The sequence below is a fragment of the Papaver somniferum genome, chromosome 7, assembly GCF_003573695.1.
Source record: "Papaver somniferum cultivar HN1 chromosome 7, ASM357369v1, whole genome shotgun sequence".
Classification (NCBI taxonomy): domain Eukaryota; kingdom Viridiplantae; phylum Streptophyta; class Magnoliopsida; order Ranunculales; family Papaveraceae; genus Papaver; species Papaver somniferum.
Window position 1 is genome coordinate 8534854 of NC_039364.1, and position 19524 is coordinate 8554377.

Below are 19524 nucleotides of genomic sequence, written 5' to 3' on the forward strand. Positions count from 1 at the left end.
TAGTCCCAGCATTAACGTTTGAAAACTCTTGATTCTGGGCACCACTATTGGAGAAAAGATATTCTTGTTACTTATATTTCCTTAGTCTACTAGATTTCCCAATTTACTAGGTCTTTCCTAAACTTAGTCTTACGTAAATATAGTTATTTCCTAGAATATCTCTATTGGTTGTAACCTATTTTGTTGTAAACTTCACTATATATATCAATGAGAATAAACAAAATATTCATTGTTGAAAAACCATAAATACTGTTTCCAAACTTTGATTTCTTCATGGTATCTTCATGCTAGGTTTCTCTTTAGGTCCTCTTCTTCGCCTAAATATCCTTGCAAATCGAGTTTCTTTCATCGTCAACAGCAAACAAAAAAAAAAAAAAAAAAAAAAAAAAAAAAAGCAACAACAACGATTTCCTCCATCGTCAAGCAATAGGGTCGTTGCTCTCTCAGTCCAACACCAGCGACGCCTCTTCACCATTCAAGCATCAGTGACGCTTCTCTATTCTCAGGCATCAACGACGTTTCCTACATCAGTTGACAGCATCCATGGGAGACATTCCTGATCACTCTGTTGACACCAGCAACAATAACAAAGGTTCTTCTGATACTAATCCTCACCTTCATCCTTCTAGTCCTTATTATGTTCATCCAGCAGACAATCCTACCACTATTCTTTATCAACCCGTTCTCACAAGTGAAAACTATGCCACTTGGGTTCGTGGTTTTCGTAAGGCCTTAAGTGCCAAGGCCAAACTTGGCTACATCGATGGCACAGTTGTTAAGCCAGAAATTTCAGCCGATATACCGTACTGGCAACGCTGCGATGATCTTGTCGGCAGTTGGGTTTGCAATTCTTGTGAACCCGCAATTGGCCGTAGTGTGATGTCTTTCGAAACTGCTCATGAGATGTGGATGGATTTGAAGAGCCGTTTTGCTAAATCCAATGCAACAAAGTTATATGCAATCAAACAGTCCATTTCAACCTTGAAACAAGAACACCAGACTGTTGCTCAATATTACACACAACTCAAAACTCTTTGGGATCAATTGGATTCTTTTCGGCCTCCCACTGCTTGCATCTGTAATGCTGGTAAGTCCATCCTTGAACACCATAACCAAGATCGAGCTATGGAGTTTTTACAGGGTCTTCAGGAGCGCTTCTCTGCCTTGCGCAGTCAACTTCTGGTCATCGAACCATTGCCGTCAGCAGAGAAACTTTACAATCTCGTCAGGCAAGAGGAAGAGCAACAAGGCCTCAACTCTGCTGCTGTTCCTTTTCTTGACTCTGCGGCTTTGTCTGCTGCTCGCACAGACAATAGAAGCTACCGCAATCCGTCCCAGTTTCGCCCTGTCCACAGCCAATCCAACGGCAACAAACGTCCACGACCTTTTTGCGATCATTGTAATCGGCATGGCCATACACGTCCGGTGTGCTGGAAGCTTCATGGTTACCCTACCAACGGCGGAAACGAGCCCTCCAAAGCCGCTGCTGTTGCTGCCAATCACGCCTTAGCTGCTGTCGCTTCTCCTGGACAGCACTGCAACGCGTCTGCCATGCTCCCAGCTGCGCCTGTCACGTTCCCAGCAGCCCCTGCAATCACTGCCGAACAGTACCAGCAACTGCTCAACCTGCTGGCTCCACCACACAGCGCTGATGTCCCTTCTCCAGCAGCCAACTTCGCTGGTAAGTCTCCTATCAAACGTCCCTCATTATTTGCTGCTCACACCTGTTTGTGCACCTCTGGTACCGATTTTTTGTGCCTCTCTGCTCATTTGTGCAACGCTGATTTTTCCCTTATGCGTACAACTCCAATTTGCAATTCTGTCTCAATATTGTCGTCTTTTCCCTCTTTGCCAAAAATATTGGCTTGTTCTCTATCTACTTGGATTGTCGATAGTGGTGCTACGCACCATATATGTTCTTCTTTATCATATTTCAATACTTATGCGTTGGTTGACAAACCAATTGAAGTCCAATTGCCAGATGGATCGTTTACCTCTGTGACTCATGTTGGTAATATTGATTTATCACCTAAAATCAAATTACTAAACGTCCTTCATGTTCCCAGTTTTAAGTTCAATCTCATATCGGTTAGTCAATTAACGAAAACAACCAATTGTTGTATTAAATTTTCTCATGATTCGTGTGTCTTCCAGGACCTTCAAACGAACCAGGAGATTGGATGGAGTAGGCGCATTGCCGGCCTATATCATTTTAGCTTCCGTCCTTCTGTTTTTTCTTTTATTGCAAATAAGAGGCCAATGGATATGTGGCATTGCCGTTTAGGCCATCCCAGTGAGGATTGTTTTCGTTTCTTATCTCGCACTTTTAATTTCATTGACTCCAAGAATATTCACTCTTGTATTGTGTGTCCCTTGGCTAAACAAACAAGGTTATCCTTTAATAAAAGTACTTCTTCTTCTTCTTATGCTTTCCAGTTAATTCATGCTGATCTTTGGGGACCATTTTCCGTGGCATCCTCTACGGGTGCCAGATATTTTCTCACTTTGGTTGATGATTATACTCGATGCACTTGGGTTTATCTCATGGTTGCCAAATCATAAACTCTAGTATGTTTACAGAAATTTTTCCAATTTGGGATTCGGCAATATGGTCACAAAATTGCTACCATAACTTCTGGTACTCATACTACATTTATTCCACAACTTCAAACTTTTCGTTCTGATAATGGTTCTGAATTCAAATCTAAAGAACTTCAGTCTTGGTTTCATCAGAATGGTATTTTACATCAAACAAGTTGTGTATACACACCTCAACAAAATGGAATTGTCGAACGTAAACATAGACATCTTCTTAATGTCGCTCGTGCATTACGTTTTCAGTCTAATGTCCCTTTACAATTTTGGGGTGAATGCATATTGACTGCGGCATATTTAATCAACAAAATGCCGACCCCCGTCTTATCACACAAATCCCCTCATGAAATGCTATTGTCCACATTACCGTCTTATTCTCATTTACGGGTTTTTGGTTGCCTTTGTTTTGGTCGCAATCCACGTCCGTCTCACAAATTCGATGCTCGTGCTAAACCGGGCATTTTTGTTGGCTACCCTTACAACCAGAAAGGCTACAAAATATATGACCTTGATTCCAAGACAATTTACATATCCAGAGATGTTGTGTTTCATGAAACACTTTTTCCTTTTCATGATATTGGTTCTCTTCCGCATTCAACTATCACCCATCATGCACGCGACTCTGATCTTGCGATCTATGACTCCATTCTAACTCCCAATGGAGATAACTCTACTCAACCCTCTACTATTTCACAACCATCCCCGGCCCCAGTGGCACAGGACTCCCTTTTAAATTCTCGACATCCCTTATCTACCGCCGAAATGCCATCGCAAGATAATTCTGTGATGCAGACCAATTCCTCTACTTCGCACACTGCGAATCATTCTCCTCCTCCATCCTCATCACCAGCTTCTCCTGTGCCGGATATATCATCCTCACGGCCAAATCGTACAAAGTCCGCACCTTCGTACTTGAAGGATTATCACTGCAATCTTCCGAAATGCAATTCCACTTCGGTTTATCCAATGACTAAATATCTGTCGTTTGATAAATTTTCTCCAGCTCATAAAGCTTTCCTAGCTCAGGTTCTCCTTACGGAGGAACCCAAAACATACTCACAGGCCAAACTATGCCCTAAATGGAGAGCAGCTATGGCCAAAGAAATTCTTGCTCTGCAGGCCAACGACACTTGGATTCAGGTTGATCTTCCACCCGGTAAAGTGGCAATAGGCTGTAAATGGGTGTTTAAAATTAAATTTCATGCTGATGGTACAGTGGAACGATATAAAGCTCGCCTAGTGGCAAAAGGATACACTCAACAAGAGGGCATTGATTTTTATGACACTTTTGCTCCAGTTGCTAAACTCGTCACTATGCGTGTGCTATTATCCATTGCTGCCATTCGAGGATGGTCTCTTCATCAACTTGATGTCAACAATGCATTCCTTCAAGGCGATCTTGATGAAGAAATATACATGAAATTACCCCCTGGTTTAGGTTTTGCGGGTCCCTCCAAAGTTCTAAGATTAAAAAAATCTTTATATGGGCTGAAACAAGCTCCTAGGCAATGGTTTGCCAAATTTTCTTCGGTATTACTAGCTGAAGGCTTCCAAAAATCGTTATGCGATAATTCTCTCTTCACTTATCATAAAGGGAATACTTCCATTTTTGTCCTTATTTATGTTGATGATATCATTATCACCGGTACTGATAATATTTTCATCACCTCTCTCAAATCCAGACTCGCGTCTTATTTCTCAATCAAAGATTTGGGAAAATTACAATACTTCTTGGGCATCGAAGTTTCTCGTTCTTCCAAAGGTATTTTTCTTTGTCAAAGGAAGTACATTCTGGATATCCTAAAGGATTCTGGACTCACTGGAACGCGCACTTCTTCTTTTCCTATGGATGCGCATCTAAAACTGACATACGAGGATGGTACGCTTTTACCAGATCCTAGTATTTATCGGCGCTTAATTGGTCGACTTTTATACCTTACAGTCACACGACCAGATATCACTTATGCAGTGAATTATTTAAGCCAATTTATGCAACGTCCTCATTCTTCACATCTGGATGCTGCTAATCATGTTTTGCGTTACCTTAAAGGTACTATTGGTCATGGAATTTTTCTGGCCTCTTCCACTCCTTTGATACTCAAAGGATATACCGACTCTGATTGGGCAGGCTGCCCGATGACCCGCCGATCCACTACTGGATACCTTGTTACTATAGGTTCTAGCCCAGTTTCCTGGAAATCTAAAAAGCAATCCACAGTTGCTCGCTCTTCGGCTGAGGCTGAATATCGTGCTCTTGCACATTTAACTGCAGAACTACAATGGATTCGTTATTTGTTTCAGGATTTACGAATTCCTTGTATTCTTCCAATAGTTGTTTCCTGTGACAGTCAGGCAGCTATTCACATTGCTCAAAATCCAGTATTTCACGAGAGGACGAAGCATATCGAAATTGATTGTTATTTCGTACGGAAGAAACTACTCAACGGCTTAATCAAACCACAACATCTACCGTCTTCTGAACAGCTTGCAGATTTATTCACAAAACCTTTAGGTGTCAAGCAGTTTCAGCATTTGGTTAGCAAGTTGGGTATTCGTTCTGGATCGACTCCTCCAACTTGAGGGGGGGTGTTGGAGAAAAGATATTCTTGTTACTTATATTTCCTTAGTCTACTAGGTTTCCCAATTTACTAGGTCTTTCCTAAACTTAGTCTTACGTAAATATAGTTATTTCCTAGAATATCTCTATTGGTTGTAACCTATTTTGTTGTAAACTTCACTATATATATCAATGAGAATAAACAAAATATTCACTGTTGAAAAACCATAAATACTGTTTCCAAACTTTGATTTCTTCAACCACATTCAACTGACTTTAAAATAAGAGGGTGATATTCCTTCTTGTCAACATACGGTGTCATTTCTAGCTCGGACGGATCCCTTTTTGCAATAATTAAACTCTCTAATGGTTTCATGGATATCAACAACTTAATAACCTCTGCATGCCTCCTTAGCAATTTGTGTACTTCTACCATGACAAAGTAAGATGTCTTCCTCAACCTTTTCTTCCAAGGTTGGTATGTACAAAAGAACTCCAAGATGTTGTACCATATTCCAATCACAAAGAAGAGTAGAGTTTTCATAGCGTGCATTAGGATTGATGAAGAAATCTCGAAGAACTTGTAAAATATTGGAAAGTATTTCTTCATGAAAGCACCAGTTCGAATAGTCACACTTCTGTGATCGACACAATAATTCTCCATAAAACATAGGTTTGTTCTAAAACGAAGCAAATCCATAAGACCATCGTTACACGCCGGAGTGATAAAAATATTTGACCGTTCACTATTGAAGCAATTAGCTCCAACGACTTCTCCACCAGATAATGTCCTAGTACCAAGAGAAAAATGACGAGACATGATATTCTCCCAGTGGTGAAAGGTAAGAAAGATCACCAACTTCAGTGGCAACAAGGTGAAGTTTGTATAATGTTCACAGTACCCTGGATCAATTATTGACACATTTGTATACACGCGAAAATTTGAGCCTCCACAGCTACCAGGTGTAACACACGTAACCAAAATTCCAAAGGCATCTTTATAAGGGACAATGTTAGATAGGAATCCTTTAGTTGTCGTCTCATTAAATAAAGATACAACAGACTCCTCTTTTGAGTAATCCATCCAAGTCGAGTACGTTAGCATATTAGGAGAAAAATTAAAGAGGAAGAAGAGTGAAAAGAGAATTGTTTGATAAAAAATTAGTGTTATCCATACTGATTCTTAACTAATGGATCTTTACTTGATGCCTGGGTATATTTTGTGTATTCGAGGATGATACAGTAAAAGGATGATGAAAAAATAATTTGAAGGAAGATGATGGAAAATACTGAAAACCAGAGACGAACACAGATAAGAAAGAGAGAGAAATCAGTGTCGTTTTTATTATCAAAAAAATAAAAAATATGATTTCTATGTTCCGTCAATAAAGGCCCCAATAAAGACGGGAGGAACGTGCACCCCGGTTTAACCAAGGTGCACATTTATTAATATCCTTCAAATTTTACCTTTTAAAATATATTCTTATTCAATTTAAAAAATATCCTTGCTATTTAAAAATGGAAATAACTAGTACAAATTGTTTCCAGAAATATATACTATACTATTTGTTTTCAAAAGTGGAAGTGACTTTCTAAAATTGACTTCAAAAAAATTATCTTTTATCCCTCGGGCGCATTTATGGAAAGTCAACCTAAACACCACGTAATTCTTTCAACTTTGTGTAACATTCTATTGAAATCCTTATAAAAGCTATAGCGTTAGGTAGGAACAGATGAAGCGAATCCATCTATATTATAAAAGACAATGGTGTTTTCCTACATCGACGTCTCTCTACAGTTTGGACACATAAAATACGGTACAGATTGATCATAATTCCTAGGTTTCGAGAATTTGGGAGATTTACATTTTGGTAATATAAAGGACGGTCAGGATGAACCCTCCAAATAATATACCACTGTCATAAGTATTTCGCACGATTCATTTATGAAAAACGTAACGCATGTCTGTAACCAATCCTACCCTTTTCTCTCGCTATTAACCCAACACAACGAACGTTTCGAAAACTGAAATACAGATGAGATGTCAAAATGATTTCTTCCTTCTAGGTTTTCAGTTTTGATCCACTTTCTGCAACCCAAATCTCCTATCTTTAAGGTTTTGTTGATCACTTCTCTTCGAAAGGCACTTCCTTTTCGATGAAGTCATTTTCCAGGGTTACAATAAGAAATTTATTCATACCACTCCAGTTCCTCCATCTCCATATGCCAAAATTAGGGTTTTTAATTGATCTTCCGTAACGAAAGTAAAAAACCCTCATTCAATGGTATTAACATCCACCATATTTCTCATTCATCGTATGAGATTATCTGAAACAAAAATTTGGTATGAAAGAGACATGCAAATCGGGTTTAAAATACCATTGCTTTTAACAAGTCCTGGGTGTTCGCAAGTTGGAGAAGTTTAAGGTTTAATTTTTTGTGGATAAAGAAATGAAAGAATGTGACAAAGGGAAACCATGCCAGATTCAAGTCAGGCTCATCCATAAGTGGCATGTAGTTGAAGTCTCCTTTTGTATGGTCTCCTCCATTTTCCTTGGTGGTAACTCTATTCCATTGTAAGGTCTCCTCCAATCTAGAAACTGAATAGCTATCAAGAATATCTTTCAGATGTCAATTTTCGTTGATTAAAAAATAACTTGACGAAAACATCAGAAATACAATGATTTAGTTTTGCAAATTGTCTATTGCTTCACTTAATTGGATTAATGCCTCATCTTTCGTATTTGAATTTCTTTTCTACCCTACTTTTTTCCAGGTGCATGTAGCCGAGTACAACAAGGTTTGCAGTAAACTTAATGTGATTAACATAAAGCAAAGTGAAAGGTGTGGGCATCTGACAATCGTTCCTCGAAAAATATTTAAACATCAAAAGGATAATGTTAACAACGTGGTACGATTTAACATACAAAGGAATCCACAAATCCTCACATTATGCACACACAATCGGCACTAGGAGTTTATAATCAGTAAAACTGCATATGAGTTATAGTTCTTTTTTTATGGACAAAAATGTGAAGAATGGATCTAAAGCTTCGCATAGGCAGCAAGGACCGGATCTATAAGCTTAGAGATGACCAAAAACAAAGACTTGCGAATATCTAATGGGATAAGCAACCACCAAGTCTTTGTAATAAGTTCTCTTATAATGAAACATTAATGGAACGAGAAACTAATTGGGAAAATATAACTCCTGAAGCCGTCCATGTTTATTTAATGTCCATGTCTGTGCACGGAAACATTTGCAAACCCATATATAGCTCATATGAGCATGTTTTTTTCACATTTTCCAGGACTGTCAGCTCTTTTCGAACACCCATGGAAGTACATAAAATTCGTTGTACTTTGGCATATTTGTTGGTCACGACATTAACAACCTTTTATTTTTGTTTTGAGTATTATCAGGTCTACAAAATTTGTCGGACTTCTATGGGATTGATGGGTTTATGATGTATCCGACGAAATGTGATCAGACGAGATAAGGGTTGAATTTGAACTTCGAAGTCTTCCATGACTTGAGTAGTTTATTGAAATATTAATCTTCAAATGAAAAACATGGTATTGAATAAATGGAAAGAAACTGTCATGTTGTCATATTCGAAGGAATTTTTCTTTGCCATACAATGTATGCTTTTTGGTTATTCAGCTTAATTGTGCAAACAGTAATTGCCATGAATATGATTATGATTTGATTGCATTGACATGTGCAGGTCCTAAAACATAGTAGATAGCAAGGCGAACAACCTCAATTCAAATCAACCTTAATGGAAAATTTTAACATCAAGAATCGCACCAATTAAAGATGACATAAGAAGTGGTTGCCTATGGAATGAATCTGCATCAGATTAGGTACTGTTACTTTTTGGTAGAAGGGCTCAATCTTTGTTATGTCATTATTGTACATAACTGTAAAATAGATGAATAAAGGAATACATTTGTGCTAGACATAATATTATGAATATAAGTGATTGTGGGGCTAGCTGTAACAGTATATCCATTTATCGACTACCCTTGGTCTTGCATATATTCCAATAAGAAAAGCGGTGACTAAATATAATCCTCCTGCATTTTCAACAATGCATTTCTTATTAGTGTGTTTTAGTGTATGATCAAGTTATTATTCTCGGCCTAGGATATCCATCAGAGCTAAATACAACACATATATGAAGGTTTGTAGACTGCAAAATAACCTGGGTGGCAAACTGCTAAAAAATAACCAAAGACATTTGGAATCATTTCAATGGACTAACTCCTGGGTTCATCCTTGGCATACTAAGTCCTGCAAAATAAAACTAGCTAAGAAAGTATGGTTCATTGTACCATTTGCGATTAGCTGGGCCTTACGGGGAGGGAGAGTTATGACAAACAAAAAGATCACATAGAAGGATTTGGTGATTATAGTAAAAATTAAGAGACTTACCTAATCCATATTGCGAATCGGAAGAAATCAAGTGACAACGACTAATTTTTGGATTGTTTTTGATTGGGCTTAAATGTTTATTGTATGTTTTTGGTGTTTTGGCCCGTCCTTTTATTTCTTTCTTTTTTCGATAAAAGTTAATTTTTTTCAGAAAAGACCGAATTTTCTTTTGAATACCATCATAGGTTAAACAAAAAAAAAAGTCCTTCATTAACTCATTGTAAACTCGGACTGATCTCATCTCGCTCTTTGCATTAGAAATAAGACATGAAATACTGTGGCAGTGGAGTGCCAAACATTCTGATGGATGATGGGCAGAACTGCTTCGAGAAATTATCCAAGTGGAGCAAGTCAGGTCTCCCCTTACAACCAACCTTCAGGAGTCTACATTTTGGTGCAACGAAAAAGTAAACATGACATGACGATTGGTGGTGGACAGAAAATCTAATTAAGAGAATCGCTACTTTGTTGTGATCGGTTTTTGAGTTCGAGTTAAGTGCAGGCAACCAAACTACTTGGTTTCTTTTGACAGTACTCACAAAACTTTGGGTGTTGTTTATACCGTGCAGCTTAGGCTTCATCTCCGTTTCGTCAGCAATTACGATGCATTTGGAGCAACCGTGCCACGAAAATTATATCAACCACTAACGAATAGAGAATTGAAGATCTCATTTTTCAAATATGTTACAAAAATAATAATTATGTGATGTACTGATGTTAAAAAAAAAAAGATTACATAATAAACGTTATGGGACAAGCATCAAATACATTGAGGAATCATTATTTGCCAACAACAAAAACATACCAAATCCCGTGCCGTACAGGGAATAAGCAACCAAAGCTTTTTTCTAACCGAATGAATAGTCTTTGGCTTCCACCTCATTACAATAAGCTCAATATAGACCCCCCCACCCAATATGCATGAGGATGTCACATGTTTCAAATGTGTATTAAAAATGCTTCACCGATGACAAGGAAAGCGAGTAAACATTAAGTGGACAATGAAAATTGAGTGAACATCCGCCCCACCTTGATTGTCGGTTATAAAAGGTAAATGTGAAATTTTGTAATTACAATCTTTGATTAAGTAAATCCAAACCATTACGGCACAAAGTTGATGTCTAGCGTATTTTTAGGGATCGTTAGTACAAGTTTAGGATATCGGAGTAAACTGTGAAGAATAAGCTAAGAAAAGAAAAGTGATCCACATGGGGTCCAGATTCAGGATGTTTATTCAATCATGCTTCACCTGATGAGTACGTGATTTAGGATGCTTCACCTGATGAATGATTTGCTTCATTCATGAGTACCTGATTTTAACACCAAATCCACCAAGGCAAAGAGCCCCACTGGCTTTCTAAGTTTTTTTTTTATATATAATTGTTGCAATTAAAAATCTCCAACGCCTTTGTAAAATGATGTTACGCGATCATACACGATGCATTTTATCAGACAACCTCATTTAGCACGTTAAGTTTGAATTAAAAAGAAAAAGAAAAAGAAGTAGAGGCACTAAATACCAACCATATATCCTTCAAAAGTCTGATAGAATTTGTTGAAATTGAAATCAAAATTTATCTAGTGGCATATTACGGAAAATACTTAGTCACCATGATAGATGTCGACTGGTGAAGCAGTGGGGTCCAACTGAAAATTTTAAACCAACTCTATCTAGGATTATATTTTAAATATTTTTTTTTGTTCATCAAAGTTATTTTCGGAATTGGGGCGTATCCCCAAGTTTCGCCAAAACAAACGCTATGACTGGTGGTCTACTTGTTTCTTTCTAATTTGAAGATATTAAGTGCACTAGTGAATTCGGATGAGTATTAGGCAAAATACTATTATGGTGAGGGATTTCCCTTTGCTATAACTTAATTATAGTGAAATTCAATCATTATAGTCTTCCGTGTGATTTAAATATAGCAATACTATCCCATAGTTACATTAACAAATGGATCACATCTAATCCGACTAGTAGGAAAAAAAAAATCTCATGAAAATTGAGTATCTATTTACTTTTTCACTTTACCAAAATATAACGGATGCTCATTATCAGTTTCTGATTTTTCCTATTTTACTCCAATATTTCTCTTTTTCACAGTTTTCATGTATTTTTACTCTCTCTTTTTATTGCACGGCTACTCAATATTCATTTGACATTATTTACACGTTATATTGCTAAGGGTCACAAAATCGCCACAATGAAATTGGCTTCACCCAATTCGCTTAGCTTAAATAAACTATAACTAAGGGAAAAGGATCACCACAGTATTTGGCATTAGGTATCCATATATTCATCCCATTGAAAAAGAGAGTTGGAGCCAGAATTAATAGATATGGTGCATTTCTTTGCAACCAATTGGTGGTTTTCCACCATCGTTCTCCAACAAGATTTGCCATATCCAGTTTTGTCTTCACTAGCCATCCACTCCGACATCAATTTACAAGTCATTTGAACATTTATCTCTATCACTGCAACATCTTAAAAATACTTGTGTCCACACTTTAGTCCCGATCTTATATTCTCATCTCTCTGGTTGACTTCATGTGTCATGAAATAACAAGACCAAAAATAAGGATGCTACTATTGAAGAGATGATGGCCATCGACAATGATAATAGCTGGAATTTTGCTTTTTGTAGGGCGTTAAAAGATGGAGAATTAGAAGATATAGCACATCTTCTTAACCTGCTTCCTAGCATTGCTGTGGATGGTGGTGATGATCAAAAAGTGTGGCGAGCAGGTAAACATTTTACAGTTGCTGATTGTTACAAAGCGCTGGAAGATGATGGCTTGCTAAGATTTTCATATAGAAGTGTTTGGAGTCCTAAAATTCCTCAAAAGGTAATCTTCTTTGTATGGACTCTTTGTTATGATGCGTCACCAACTTTTGACTCCTATAGGAATGTGATAATGGTAAATGGGTGTCTGCTTTGTAAAAAAACATCCGAATCAAATCAACATATTTTCTTGCATTGTGAAACTACAAGAGCTGCTTGACACTACTTTTTGAACTTTTGAAAGCTGCAGTGGGTCTTCCAAGGTTGTGTTAGAAGCACTACTTGGGAGTGGAATAAGAAGAAAAATAACTCTATTTCAATTAGAAGAAGAATTTGGGATATTTATCCTTTTGCTATTTGGTGGGCAATCTGGTTGGAACGGAATGCGAAAGTGTTCAACGAGATGTATAAACCCGTAAGTTCTATTATTGATAGCGTGAAGATTTTGATCTTCAACTGGTGCGTTGGTACGAATATTTTTTAATTGGTTTTCACTAAACACTGTTTTGCAGGATGTTATAATGCGTTAGTTTTTTCACAGCTCTACTATAAGTGAGCTTGTATATTCGTTGCAGATTATCATCGTCTTGGTGATAGTTTGTCTTTTTAATAATATTTCTCTTTCTGAGTAAAAAAAAACTAGACCAAAAATAACAATTGCGTAATAGAGCGTGTGTTATTTTTCTTTTGTTTTATTGCTAAAGATCTTGTTTTGTACGGGAAAAGATAATGACGATAGCAACTTTTTTTCTAGAGACATTAAAATTTAAAATTTTATCTCCAGTGACAAACGTACTTGTTAATAGTTCCGAGATTGATCACGTTACTTTTGAATGCCACTTTTGTTTACAGCGAAAGAACTCAAATTTGTCATGAAGATCTTTTGTGCGTTAATTTTTATTCAGTTTCACTCATATTACAAATGAACACCACTGATGGGTACATACTAAGAATGGGCACTGCCATTGCACAAGTAATTCATAATAACACTTTTGGTTTCTTGTTTCAAACATGAGGTGAACGTAACCACGTGTGGAGCCTGAACAGATTTGATCATAAATTATATATGTGTGGAGAAGTGTACTGTATGTAGTTTACTCCAATGTCTTAGAAAACTGTGTTAACAACCCAATATGCTGTCCTGAAAAGCTTGCCGTATTTCTCTCTGGCATTTCATAAACTTTAAAGTTACACATATTACCATTACACTCTTTCTTTTATACCTCCCCTCAATCTGCAACTGAAATTCACTTGCACTTCATGATAGCATTTTAACTTGTTGAGCATATGAAACAGACGAAAAACTCATACCCAATAACCCGTGATGAAAAATTCATATTTTCGTACTTCGGATTGCTAATCTCCCCCAAATGTCATGCAAAACTTGCATGCGCAAAGAGTATCAAAAGAAGAAGCCTATTATTGGGGCCTCACATTTCAATAGAGGGGTTTCACTTGGATTCCTAATGACTAAAAAGTTAGTTAGGAGGTGTCCTAGAACAGTTTCAAATGTCTAAATTATCCTCCATCAAATAATAACTAAACAAAACCTAGCTTATTTCTATTTCGAAGTCAAATAAACTTCCTCTCCATCCTCCCACTCCTAAAAGAAAAAAACTTGTTTCCTCATTTTTTTTTCAATTGAATTCTTTTTACCATCTTCAATCAATATGATTGTCGATCAAAATTTATGTTAAAAGACGGGGAAAAAGAAGGTTGATAAAGAATGTTATGACTCCAATCAATAAATTCTCCAATCATTAACGAAGGTCGTCCAATTGATCAAGAACAAAAATTTCAAACACATTAACCACCGGATAAATCAATTTGCATGGCTTATGTGATGTAAAATTTAAAAGACCCATCTTTATTTGTTATTTTTGAATTCAAATAGGTTAGATTGATTAGAAAGTGTGAAAAAATAGGACGCAAATTAAATTCAATTTCTGAATGTGTTACGGTTGGGTTTAATAAAATTTCAGACCTAAATATCTTACTGTTGGCTAAAACTAAAGTAAAACCTCACCGTAAATAATTCTGGATGTCAAAAAAAAAAGAAAAAAAAGAATAATAATAATAAAAAACGGTTGGGTCGGATATTCAATAAACTAACCGTAGTTGTTTTATGGTTGGCTTCGACTCATCTTTCAACCGTAGACTTTTCACTAACAGCTTTAATATCGGGTTGTATTCGAGAACAACAGGTAAATGACAAGTGTTATCTCCGTGCAGGCGTGGAGACTTCCTAGTTCCCACACGAATATTTGATCAAACACTAGAGTGGCTAGATATTCACGTTGCTAGATATCATATGGTCGTTTCTAGATATCATATTTAGGTGATAAGTAGTGTCTTTTTAAATTCCAAATCTTTACGAACAACTTTAGTTTGTTGGTATAAACATTTCATGGGCCATCACTATCTGTATTCTCGCGATAATATTGTGTAGATCTTTTAGTCTCGTGGAGATAAGGAAACGGATTAGTCTTATTGATCTCATAGAGACTTACTCATTGACACGGGACCAAACAAATCCGGTTTTCCCTAAATAAACTAGGGTATTTCTTAATATATCCTAAAAAACACTAGTGATACCCCTTGATCTATGTACCCCAATACTTTTCTTTCTACCCCATCAGATCCGGTAACTTTATATACCCCCAAATGTATATACAATTGAGAAACGCAAAATCGTTGAAAAACATATCTCCTCCTTCGTATAAGATGGATGAAAACATTTGAGAAAGTTATTGAAAGAAACCAAGAAATAATCATGTCGAAACCTTTTGATTACCAAACAGAAGGAGGCAAGCCTCATTTGATCTCTCTCACATGAGCTGGCTTGGGAGATCTTTAGTATGAAATCGATCATATAGGGATAGGTATTCATCCATGGCTGAAGAAATCACTACACATATTCAAGCTGGCACTTGGTCTTTGGTTGCACCTTATCCAAGTGAAAATGTAGTAGGCTACAAATGGGTGTTTAGAATAAAACACAAAGCTAATGGTTTTATTGATAAACATAAATCAAGACTAGTTGCTAAGGGATTTCACCAACATCAAGGGGTCGATTTTTCTGAAACTTTTAGTCCAGTTGCTAAGAAAACTACTATCAAGATCATTCTTTCTATTGTAGTTCAATTTGAGTGGTCCATCACTCAACTGGATATCAATAATGCCTTTCTCCATGGAGATTTGAAGGAAGAAGTCTTCATGCAACAACCTGCAGGGTTTGTAGATACTGATCATCCTGACTATGTGTGTAAATTACACAAGTCGATTTATGGACTGAAGCAAGCCCCAAGGTCCTGATATGAAAAACTTTCTGATGCACTATTTTCTTAGGGGTTTGTTGCTTCTATTTTAGACACTTCTCTGTTTGTGCTCAAAAAGGGTAAGTTGTTAATGATCTGCTTGGTGTATTGTGGATGACATCTTGCTGACAGGAAATGACTCAAATTACATCAAGTCTCTCATAAGTAAACTAGGTAAGTCTTTCCTTGTTAAAGACTTGGGTGCTCTGCACTTCTTTCTAGGATTGGAGGTTAAAAGAGATAAATCTAAACTTTTTCTGTCTCAATCCAAGTATGCTTTGGATCTTCTCAAAGGGACTAATATGGTGGGTGATAAATCTTGTCATTCTCCTGCTTGTTCATCTACTAAACTTCTTCCTGGTGATGGAGAATATCTTGATAACCCTACTGAATTCAGACCTCTAGTTGGTGGTCTGCAATATCTTACTTGGAATCAGTTTTGATGTTAACCAGGTTTTCCAGCACATGCAAAAGCCCACTACAACTCATATGGTTGCTGCAAAGAGAATTTTGAGGTACATCAAAGGTACCCTGGACTAGGGCATCTTATTCACCAAAGATTTGGTTGCTTTACAAGGATTCAGTGATGCTGATTGGGCTGGTAATCCCACTGACAGAAGATCTACTAGTGGTTTCTGTCTATTTTTTGGTATTAATCCAATAACTTGGTCCTCTAAAAAGTAGTCTACTGTGGCTAGATCCAGTACTATTAGGAAATAATATATGAGAGTCTATATTTAGGAGATATGCACATTAAGTTGTGAGAGTTATATTAGGAAAGTGTCTATGTTTAGAGTTTGATCTTAGTTAGGAAAGTACCTTGAGTGGTCGTCAAGTTTGTGAACAATATAAATAGGCTGTTGAGCCATGAAAGTTGACACACCGAATTATTATCAATGTAGTCTTTTATGCTTCCGCGTTTATGCTCTCCTCTCTCTTGCTCGATCCTTAACATGGTATATATTAGGAAATAATATATGAGAGTCTATATTTAGGAGATATGCACATTAAGTTGTGAGAGTTATATTAGGAAAGTGTCTATGTTTAGAGTTTGATCTTAGTTAGGAAAGTACCTTGAGTGGTCGTCAAGTTTGTGAACAATATAAATAGGCTGTTGAGCCATGAAAGTTGACACACCGAATTATTATCAATGTAGTCTTTTATGCTTCCGCGTTTATGCTCTCCTCTCTCTTGCTCGATCCTTAACATGGTATCAGAGCAAGGTGAGAGGGAGAGAGGAGAGGAAGAGAAGTTAGATGTTTTGGTATAGAGTTCCACGTTTAAGAAGGAAAAAAAAAAAAAAAAAAAAATCGGCTGCTTAAAGTTCTGATGATAATTGTGAGCTAAGAAGAAGGTGTAGCCGGTAGATGCTGATCCAAAACTTGTTGCCTATCAAAGTCCGTTCGTGTGGGTTTGTTCGCGTGCTGTTAAGAAGGTTCAATTGTTGCTGCGGTTATGTGGGTTGAACAGTACGTACGTTTGCATGGTGTTGGAAGTTGTTCACCAAGGGTCAAGAGGTAAGTTTTTGGTACAAGTTTACGGTGGTCTTGGTCAGGTTATTTGTGCCGATAAACCAGTAAAACAAGTAGCTCGGTGATAATACTAGGTGGAGGCGTGTGTTGGGGTGTGATCGTGTTTAAAAAGAAAAAGAAAAAGTCAGAACTTGTTTTTTTAGAAGTGGAGATAAACAAGGAAATAGGTGGTTAATATGGGAATTTGAATTACTTAATAACTCCGATTACCAGCACAAAAGAGTGATCCAGATGCCGAGAGATGGGTTCTGTAGTTGTTGTGTGTTTAAGCTAAGAAAGAAGGAAAAAAAAATGCAGCATCTGATGTTGTTAAATATGGATTGATTGGCTGTGAAGGGGGAGAAACTGATGTCGTCCATGCTATAGGCAATTGAAGAAGGAAAGAATTAGGGTTAGCTATTGTGATTGATTGGGTTCGTTTTGGAGTTTGAAACCGAGAAGAATTAATGATACTGCCGGTGGTTAAGAAGAAGACGTTGTGTTGTTTGGGCTGTGAAGGACGATGAAAGAAATTGGTTAAGTTGCTGCTGGAGTTCGAGAGGAAACATTGATGGCAACTGTAGGGTTCGATGACTGCTGCTATGGTTACCTACCGCAAAAAAAAAAAAAAAAAAAAAAAAAGCTGTTGCCATTGAATTATGAGAAGATTGAGCAGAGATTTCCCCACCGAGAAAATCAGAGAAGAATATGATGCGGTGGTTACTACTGTTGATTGAATTGGTGAAGTTTGGAGCAACAAAATTAGATGATGCTCTAAAAAAAAAAAAAAAAAAAAAAAAAAAAAAAAAAAAAAATCACAGTACGTGATGTTTAGGGTTTGTGAGGAAGTGTTATTGAAAGTCAGTAACAGTACAGAATTGTTAGAGAAGAGATGTTACAAAGAAGAATCGTTACAGAAGCGTAACAGCAAGTGTGACAGTTCTGTCAGAGGTGTTACTTAAAGTCAGTAACAGTTACAGAATTGTTAGAGAAGAGATGTTACAAAGAAGAATCGTTACAGAAGCGTAACAGAAGCAAGTGTGACAGTTCTGTCAGAGGTATTGCAGAAAGCTGTTAAACATGTTGGAAGAAGTGAAGTGTGGTTGAAGAGTTTGTGGTAGAAACTTGGAGATCCTACAAAGTGTGGCAGACTTTGTAAAGACGACAAGATTGTGAGAGAATCTTGAAGAACAAAGAAGTGTGAAGGTTTCGCAAAAATAGCGTGACTGGAACAAGAAAAGAAGAAACAACATTCATGTTGTGAAGAAAAAAAAAAAAAAAAAAGAGAGAGAAGAAAACAATCACCAAGAGGTGATGAGAAAAGAACAACAATAATAGGCTGAAATCCTATGAGTTGTCGAGAGAGTACAAAAAATATTCTATCGAAGAAACCAAGAAAACAAGAGTACAAGAAGTATTCTTCAGAAGATGGGACCGTAATGTCCTAAAACTACAAAGATGGGACCGTAATGTCTTTAAACTTCCGAAGATGGGACCGAAATGTCCTTAAACTACGAAGATGGGACCGAAATGTCCTTAAACTACGAAGGGGACCGAAACGTCCTTAAACTACGAACAGGATCGAAATGTCCTTAAACTACGATGGGACCGTAATGTCCTTAAACTACGAAGGGGACCGAAATGTCCTTAAACTACGAAGAGGACCGAAATGTCCTTAAACTACGAAGGGGACCGAAACGTCCTTAAACTATGATCTGAAGATATTTTTTTTTCCGCAAAAGCGTTGAAAAAAAAAAAGAAAAGAAAGAAAACCGAAGTTAAATTTCTTTGGTCCAAGATGGGCATTTGTGATCTACATGCTCCATCTTGAGGGAGGGTATTAGGAAATAATATATGAGAGTCTATATTTAGGAGATATGCACATTAAGTTGTGAGAGTTATATTAGGAAAGTGTCTATGTTTAGAGTTTGATCTTAGTTAGGAAAGTACCTTGAGTGGTCGTCAAGTTTGTGAACAATATAAATAGGCTGTTGAGCCATGAAAGTTGACACACCGAATTATTATCAATGTAGTCTTTTATGCTTCCGCGTTTATGCTCTCCTCTCTCTTGCTCGATCCTTAACAAGTACTGAGGCAGAGTACAAGTGCTTAGCTCAAACTGCTGCAGAACTTGCTTGGGTTTATCAGTTGCTTCGAGACCTATGCATCTTTCTGGCTGTGATTCCATCTATTGGTTGTGATAACATCTCCTCTATTTCTCTGGCTAGCAACCCTATTATGCATAGTAAAATGAAGCATGTTTCCATTGATTTTCACTTTGTTAGAGAACCTGTGCAGTCAGATCAATTGCGATTTTTCTGCA